Below are 9,373 nucleotides of genomic sequence, written 5' to 3' on the forward strand. Positions count from 1 at the left end.
GGATGGAGGGAGGGAAGGAAGGAAGGAGGGAAGGAAGGAAGGAAGAAAGAAAGAAAGGAAGGAAGGAAAGGAAGATAGGAAGGAAGGAAGGAAAATAGGAAGGAAGGAAGAAAAAAGGAAGGAAGAAAGAAAGTCCCTGTTGTCAAGGAGCTTACAATCTAATGGGGGAAAATAATGCAAAAAAGGAAGCTGAAAAGGGATAGGAGAAAGGGGGCCACCAAGGACACCCATCAGGGAGTCATGGTGTTCATGGAGACAAAACCAAGCAGGGCAGCTGATGGAAAATGAGTGAGCCTTCTATAAAGGAGGGCTTTGAGAAGAGTTTGTTGCTCAGCCCTCCAGTTAGAGGGGAAAGGCAGCTGAGGCTGCTGAGATGTTGAGGATGATGGCTGGATCAGTGTCTGTGATGATGAGGTTTTAGGGGATGAATTTATCCTGGGGGAGACGTGATGTTCGTGGAGTAGTAACTAATGGAAAATGAAGATTTTAGCTGGAAGGTTCTGTTGTTGTTGTTCAGTTGTGTCTGACTCTCCATGACCCCATTTGGGGTTTTCTTGGCAGAGATACTGGAATGGTTTGCCATTTCCTTCTCCAGCTCATTTTACAGATTAGGAAACTGAGACAAACAGGGTTAAGTGACTTTCCCGGGTCACACAGCTAGTGAGTGTCTAGGGCCAAATTTAAACTCAGGAAGATGAGTCTTTCTGACTCCAGGCTTGGCATTCTACTCACTGTGCCACCTAGATGAGTTCTGAGTCCTCTATAGAACAAGTCTCCAGAAGGTATTTATTATTCTGCCCTCTAGCCATCCTATCAGAAAAAGGAGGTAAAATGAATTGAATTGCTCAGGCTAGGCATAACTAGATACCTCCAATCTCCAAGTGTTGTTTTTCCTTCTGTTGCTTTAGCTTATTTACAGAAATAAAAAGTCAGCTAGGTGGCATGTAGATAGAGCATTAGGCCTGAAGTCAGGATGATTTGAGTTCAAATCCTGCCTCGGATACTTCCTAGCTATGTAACTTTGGGCAAATCATTTAATCATTGTCTGCATCAATTTCCTCATATGTAAAATAGTGCTTATAATAGAATCTATCTTCTAGGGTTGTTGTGAGGGTCAAATGAAATAATATTTGTAAAGCATTTTGCAAATCTTAAAACATTATACAGATGCAAGCTATTATTATTAAACTTACTAAAGACAAGATAAGCTGATTATACTTTTAATTCATAATAACAAACCCATAGAAGAGAAAGAAATTCAAAGCATGCAATGAACGCAATTTGGCAGAAAAGGCATTTCTTACCAGGCTGTACTCTAGACATCTCCATCATGTCCCAGAAATCTCTTCATCCTATAAGATCTTTTCAGCCCTGGAGTTTATACTTGATAACTACTCTGCCCCTGTATCCTCTCCCTCTGATTGGATGCTTCCTCCTAGAACTTTCATTTGCCCAGGCCTCAGTTCTTACCAGACTTCCCTCCAGTCATCTCCATCAACCCTCCTTCCCCTGCTGGGTAGCTTCACTCCCAGCCCCCATTATTTTCAGCTTCCTTTTATGTTCGGTCTTCCTAGTTAGAATGTAAGCTCCTTGAGGGCAGAAATTATATAGTATTTTATTTGTGTTCCCAGTGCTTAACAAAGGCCAGGCACATAGTAAGCACTTAATAAATCCTTATTGACTGATTGCATGTAGTACATTTTGCGGTCTTAGAGGAATCCTAGAAATGAAAATGACACACTTATCATCACTAAGTATTGAAAGTTAAATTGTCGATCTATCTTGGCATGATTTAATCAAGTTCAATTCAACAAACATTATTGTATACTGGGCTAAGTGCTAGAGGAGATAGAAACTAAGTCCACCTGTCCCCATAGAGCTTATAGTCTAATGGAAGAGATATGCAGCTAGGGTAGGGTGTGGATAGAGTGCTGCGCCTGGAGTCAGAAAGGCCTGAGTTTAAATCTGACCTTAGACATTGACAAGTTGTGTGACCCCGGGTAAAGTCCCTTAACCCCTGTTGGCCTCGGTTTCCTCATCTGTAAAATGAAGATAATAATAACACCAGTATTATTGTGAGGATCAAAAGAGATATTATTTGTAAGGTGCTTAGCACAGTGCCTGGCACATAGTAGGTGCTATATAAATATTAGCTAAAAACCATGTACAAAAATTCTCATGTGAAAGAAGACATAAGAGATGGAGGAGAGGCAAAAGCAAAAGGCTGTCTGTGGTTCAAGGAAGGAAAGATCATTTATGACCAGGAAACCAACGAAAACTTACTGATGGAGACAGCAAGTGATCAGGGCCTTGAAGTATGATTGTCATTGACAGAGCTAGTGGATGGAGGGGCCAAGCATGCCAAGCATGGAGGCATAGACTGAACAAAGGTACTGATGGAGAAAAGGAGAGAATGTGTCTGGGAGACATTAAGTGAAGTTTGACTGGCTCATGAATGATGCAGAAAGGGAGATTCCTTAGTAATAGTTAGCATTTATTTGTACAATTCCTTAGTAATAGTTAGCATTTATTTGTACAATTCCTTAGTAATAGTTAGCATTTATTTGTACAGTGCTTTCAAGTTGGTCAAGTTTTTTACATACATTATCTCATTTGATCCTTATAACAGCCCTTTTCATGTAGGTCCTACTATTATCCCTATTTTACAAAAGAGGACACAGAGGCTTAGGGACTTACCCAGGGTCACCCAGTTCCCTTAGTTTATTTAAAATGTTTATGAATGAGTTCCCCTCATTTATTTTCAGGTTGCTTTCTATTGTGATGTCACTTCCACCCAGAGCCAGGATACTGCATTTGTGATACTTAGGGAGGGTTGGAAAATTGATCTCTTTGTGTGAATGAATGAATGAATGAAATTAATGAAAGGGAAGCATATATCCTTGGCACATTTGAGCTTTCACTATCACAGATACAATTTGATTTATCACAGAATAAATATTCATCTTCAATGGAAAGTAAAGGCATTTTATGCCTTTATAAATACATGTGTATTTATAAAAAATTTTTGTTTGCTGTCCACAACCCCCACCCCCTCTTTTTCCTTGTATTTTGCACCCTAGAAGGTTGCCTCCTTTGCCTACTCCCCATTCAAGCTTTCCTTCTACCTTTATGTTATACTTAGTGAGTTCCTTCCCCCTCCCACTTACCTTGAGGAGCTAATTCAACACCTGAAGTAGGACAGAATTCTCCCCTCCATTATTTCAGTACCCTGGAACTAACTCATCAATGCCCAGAACAAGTCAAGTGAGACCAAAGACAATAGGCTAGCAGGAAAAGCAGGTGAGTCATGCACCTTGCAGACTCATTGTAGGAGAAGAAAGGGGAACAATGGCATGGCAGCAGAGGTAAAGGCCCTATGGGAGGTGGAAAAGGGAGACCTTTGAGAGGTGAGAGATTTAAAATGACAAAGTGAGAGTGAATGAGAAAGGGGGAAAGGAGGAAGAGTTTATGAAAACTGGAGCTGAAAGAGAAAGCACAAAATTTAGAGACAGAAATGGATGAATGAAGTGTGATAAGAAGATTAAGAGAAGCTGAATGCAAGGAATGGGCTGGGAGGTGAGTTCAGCAGCACCTTGGAAGGAAAGGGTAAGAATCTTAAAGTGATATCCAGATGGAAAAGAAGTCACTGGTGTGCATGCCAAGGAGAGAGAGGAGATGTGTAAGCAAGGAGAGAAAGCAAAATACTGAGTGGGCTGCCCAGTTGGGTCTGAATTGAGGTGCCTGGAGAATTACTCATAAGGTTTTCATGCATGCACATGTACCCAGCCTTTCTGGTCACCTAAGGAAAACAACTTGATGATCTATCGAACAGACATACACATTCAAGATTTACTTAATTCTGCAAATTGGGAAAATTCAAGTTCAAGATCACGTCCCCTGGTGCAAAGGTGCTGTCCTCTTGCATTGGTAGAAGGAGTTTCCTCTACCCATCTGGGAACGGCCTTTAACAAGGAAATCACAGGTCCAAACCCTAACCCTATCCCTGTGTTCCTCTTGTCTCTTCTGTTATAATATGATTTTCTTGAGAGTAGGGATGGTTTCATTGTTCACATTTGTTTCCTTAGGGCCTACTACCATGCTTGGCACATATGGGTACTTATTAAATGCTTGTTGATCAATTGAGTGATTTTTTGCCCCAATTCTCTTTAGTTGATTTTTAGTTAGAAACTGAAACGAATTTCCCAGACCATAAGACACCTAAGAATAGCATGGTAGATATTTCCTTCCAAGTTCAGCAGGGTCTTGTAACTTAGATCTTATGTTCTTTATTTAAGTAGATCCATGATCGCTTGGTCATTGGGAAACCAGGTATGGCCAGTGAAGCCGAATTATTAAGGAAAGAGACCTTGGATTCATAGACCTCCAGCTTTCTTTCATAGAGGCCAAAGGCATTTTTTAAAAAATTGTAACATTTTCGTACCAGTTAGGAACCAGAAGCAAAAAATTCCTTCATGATGCAGTGCTACTTGTGAAGGGACAAGAGACCATTTTTGAGATTTATTTTGCTTTTACAGAAAAGTAGGTAACTATTCTGTCTAAGGAAAGACTTAGAGGGAAAAATTAAGATGAAGCCCAAGACTTTTCAGGAAATGATGAATTTCCTTATGCAAATCATCATTTTAAATTATTCATAATAATAATTCATATTATACAATGCTTCAAGATTTGCAAAGCATTTGACATAATTATTGCATTTGATCCTTTTGTGAGGTAGATGCTCTTATTTTCCCCATTTAACAGATGAGCAAATTGAGGATGAAAGATTAAATGACTTGCCTAGTCTGGAGAAGTAAATGGCAAACCATTCCAGTATCTTTGTCAAGAGACTCCCCCAAGATGGGATCACGGAGAGTCAAGCAAGACTGAAACAACCGAACAACATCAAGAAGTCACCCCACTAGTAAATATTCAAGATATGATTTTAACACAAGTCTCCCTGACTCTAATTCTGGTACTCCATTCACTAAGCCTTTATATCTTCTTTCTAAATCCCCATCTCCCCTTCCATCTCCCTTAATCTCAGGCATTTTGTCTTGATAGTTAATAAGTATATGTTAACTATTATACACTCATATGTTAGCCCATGTGTTAGCGTGTTCAAAGGATATCTCCCTGACTCTACAAAATTCTTCAGGATGGGGTAGCTAGCACATTCACTGCCCAAAAAAGGCAAGACATTGAGCCCCTACCAAGTGTAAGGCTCTTTTCTAGGTCTGTGGGCATTCCACTATAAATGAGAAATGGATCTCATTATCATGTACCTTATAGTCTAGTAGAAGAGATAAGGCATGTACACAAATTACTTTGATACAAGGCAACATGTGATAAGGCTGTATGAATCATACAAAGTGCTAAGGAGAGGGAGATGATTTCTAACCACAGGGCTCAGGGAAGACTTCCCAGAGGAGGTGGAGTTCTAGATGATCTTTGAAGGATGGGCAGGATTCTGATATGTGGAGATGTATTAGGGCTTCCCAGGGAAAAGGTGTAGCATGAGCAATAGTACCAAAAATAGGCATGTGTCATTTACCCAGGAAAGAGAAGCAGATAAAAATTTTCCATACATCTGAATGAGCAGAATTTAGCTAGAATGGTTTTTCCTTAAAGGATTTTTCAACCCAGGTTATAACCTAGAATTTTTCAAATTAGAATGAACCTTAGAGAATCCTGAACCCAATCTCCTCACTTTACAGGTGAGGAAACCAAAACTCAGAAAGTTCACTTGTGACTGATTATATCACTGGTTTTCAAATCTAACCTAGAAGTGGGGGGGGGGGGGAGAATAGTAGAACCTATAAGGAAAACATTTCATTTTCAAAGCAGTTTTCAGAGAACAAAGACCAAACAGCTCAGTGGTCAAAGCACAGATAAGGGGGAGCTCGGATTTGTGAATTGCGTTCAAAGTTTGACTAGTGAATTATGTGAGAGTTTGACCAATGAGGCTGAATTGCCAGTGCAGTTGAATCAGTCAGTGGTAATGCCCAAAGCTATTTGCCAAATGCCCGCGTAATCAGGATACTATGCCTGTTGCCAAATGAAACAAGTGACTAAGTAAATCAAAATGAACTTTTCTGTAGCTTGAGGTATGATACATAATAGACCTCCCAGACTTTTTTGTTACCATTAGTGTAGCATAGTAGGTGCTTGATAAATGTTTGATGGATAAATCAATGAATGATGGATGAATAAATACATAAATGAGAGGATGGATGAATGAGTAAGTGAATGAATAGATTGTAGCAAGCATTGGCTTAAAGTGAGAAGATCTGGGTTCAAGTTTAATAGTTACTAATTGTGTGAGATAAGACAAGTGACTTGAAATTATTTCACTGCTGTGAAGATAAGTTTCTTCATCTGGGAAAGGAGTAATAATACCTACACTGCAGCTGGACAGTGGATGGAGCCCTGGGCTTGGAGTCAAGAGGACCTGAGTTCCAATTCAGCCTCAGACATTTAACACCTGGCTGACCCCAGGCAAGTCACTTAACCTTTGTTGACCTCAGGTATCCCCTAAAACAAGGATAATAACAGCACCTACCTCCCACAGTTGTTAGGACAATCAGACAAGATAATATTTGTAAAGTGCCTACCACATTTGGGGCTTACACCTTTCTTTCTTGCTCCATCAGTAATTCAGCAAATACTTATTAAGATCTTACTATACAAAGTTACTGTGATAGCTTGGGACACAAACGGAAAAAATAATATCTCTAGTCCTATGTTACCAAACCAGCCCCTTCCTGCAAAACCAAGATGTTTTATATCCAGTAATGTACAAGATCATTGTGAGTATGAAGTAAGAGAATTACACAATGGGTTTTGTAAGCATAAACAGTTATATAATCTGAGACTTTTTTATTATTATTCTTGATTCAAGATTATAACATTCTACATTTTCTACTATAAAAAGGAGTCTCCATGCCCTGGATATTAATGTTGATTATTTTTGTTCAACTCACACTAATAATATGGGTTATAGATCAATATGCTTGGGGGTTTGGTTACATTGAGAGAGATTTTATTTTAGAACTGACTAAGATTGCTCATTCTAATCAAGGAATGAATGTTCCTGGTATTATTATGTATTGCAGTTGATAGCTCTGGAAACATTCCAAGAAATATACCAAATCTGCCTTTTTGCTATTTGTAGGAATTTATCAAAATTCATGGTGCAACTCCTAACCTGGAATGGTCTAATGTTCCCCCAAACTGTTAATGCAGCACTTCAGATATCTTGGGAATTGAATATCATATTGTGTTATTAACATCAAGTAATTTGATATTTAGAGTTTTCTGGGTGTCACCAATGCTCCTAGCCTTATATCTTCTTTAGAAACTACTAGGTTTCTAGTAACTTTCTTTGTTCTGAATTCCGAAAACATAAAAAGTAAATGTGAATCAGCCACTTTAAATTAAATATGAGAAACAATTACATTTTGACAATTTAATTGCATTCTTTCCCAACATGGCATTCTAAACAAGATACCACATGCATTTAGCATGCTGATTATATTTTTAGATTGTTTTGCAATTAAGAAAGTATCCCTAAAAGAGATAAAATAATTGGTTGACTAAATTGTTATTTCTTGAGGGAACAATATTAAGAAATGAATGTCGAATGACTATATCCATAATAATTAGCTTTTAAATCACTGCTTAAAGGTTTTAGGTTTATAGCCTTCAAAATTGCATCTGCCATTCATTCTGGGACACATTTACATTTTTAAACTGATGGTGGCCAAGCAGACACTGGGTCATTCTCCCTCTCCACTTCACCCCATCATAGAGGTCAACTCCTTGGGGGGGGGGCGTGTCATTTCTTTTGTACTCATTTCTCCTCTGCAGTGCTTCCAAATATACTGCATAATTGCACCTTGCTGGGCACACCACCGGTACTGGGTAAGCCCCCTATAAATCGTTAGAGGAGTGAGTGAGAAGCTCTCTTGGGACTTTGTAGCAGAATCCTCATCTACTCCATGTGGTAGGACTACTCGGGGATGGGGAACCTGTGGTCTCAAGGCTATATGTGGCCCTCTAGGTCCTCAGTACCTAGTGCAGTACCACCTTGAGGCTGCAGGTTCTCCACTTCTGGACCAGGGGAAGACATTTTCTGCCTTGGTCTATGGGATGTCATCTTTCCTACTATCTTCAGTGCTATAACAGAGTTTGCAGGAAGGGTCTGGTTTGATAATATAGGACTAGATTCTGACTACTTTTATTGGTATGAAGAAGGAGTTTAAGAGGGGGGAAAGGGTTTAATATGGAAGGTGAGGAGGAGAGTAGTAGAAAACTGAGCTTCTAGTCCAGGGGTGGGGAACCTGGGGCCTCAAGGCCTCTGGGTCCTCAAGTGCAGCCCTTTGACTGAATCCAAATTTCACAGAACAAATGTTTGGATTCAGTCAAAGGGCCACACTTGAGGACCTAGAGGGCCACGTGTGGCCTCGAGGCTGCTGGTTCCCCACCTCTGTTCTAGTCTAAACAAGTAGCAGAATCCCACACCCAAATCTACATATTTAAAACATACATGAAGGGAGAAAAAGTTAAGCAGGTGCATGGCATACACACTTTGGAAGAATTGGGTGGTAGGGGGATAAGCAAAGGCTGCAGGTGCTTTATAAAGCAATTTGAAAGGCTTGTGTTTTCTCTGGATCATGGAAAGTGGAGGTGAGATGTGGTCATGGAGCTGATTGTGGGATCAGGATATAAGACCTGGGATGGGTATTATGTCTGAAGAGTTAGGGTCCAAAATGGATTAAATCCTTTTCAAAGCAGCATTGCCTGGGTCTGTTCAGGTGCTTTTCTGGGAGTCATAAAGCTCCCAGTTTCCTCCTGTTACCCTTTCAAATGTCTGTTTGAACCATTAATTTCCCATTGTTACCGAGCTAAGTACTGTACAGCATTGTGTGCAGAAATTATAAATGAAGATTAGTCTGTAGTCTGCTTTAGCAGCCAATAGGAAGTAGATAGAGTTATAGCTCATTACCTCCAGCCACTGTTTATAGCCATTCACCCAGTTTGTTGAGTTTTATTTAATTTTCTAGGAGGTATTTCTCTTTTAACTTCCCCCCAATAGAACTCCCTTGGTGATCAGACACCCTTTATTTAAATATCCATAAAAGACAGGTAAGACTAATTATTTTGAAAATTGAAAGTGAGATTAACCCAGCCTTCCTTTTGTACTTACAGTCAGTGACACAAGCCATCTGCTTTCTCTATGCGGCCTTGTGCTCCAATCAGCAGACATATTGCCTGGCCCTGGGATGTATTTTCTGTACCCCGCTGACCAGTTCAGCACAATTTCTGCTCATATGTCAAACTCTCTCTAGCCTGTTAAACCAAGTTCCCCACCAGC

Source organism: Vombatus ursinus, unplaced genomic scaffold, assembly GCF_900497805.2.
Source record: "Vombatus ursinus unplaced genomic scaffold, bare-nosed wombat genome assembly UNPS02009205.1, whole genome shotgun sequence".
Lineage (NCBI taxonomy): Eukaryota > Metazoa > Chordata > Mammalia > Diprotodontia > Vombatidae > Vombatus > Vombatus ursinus.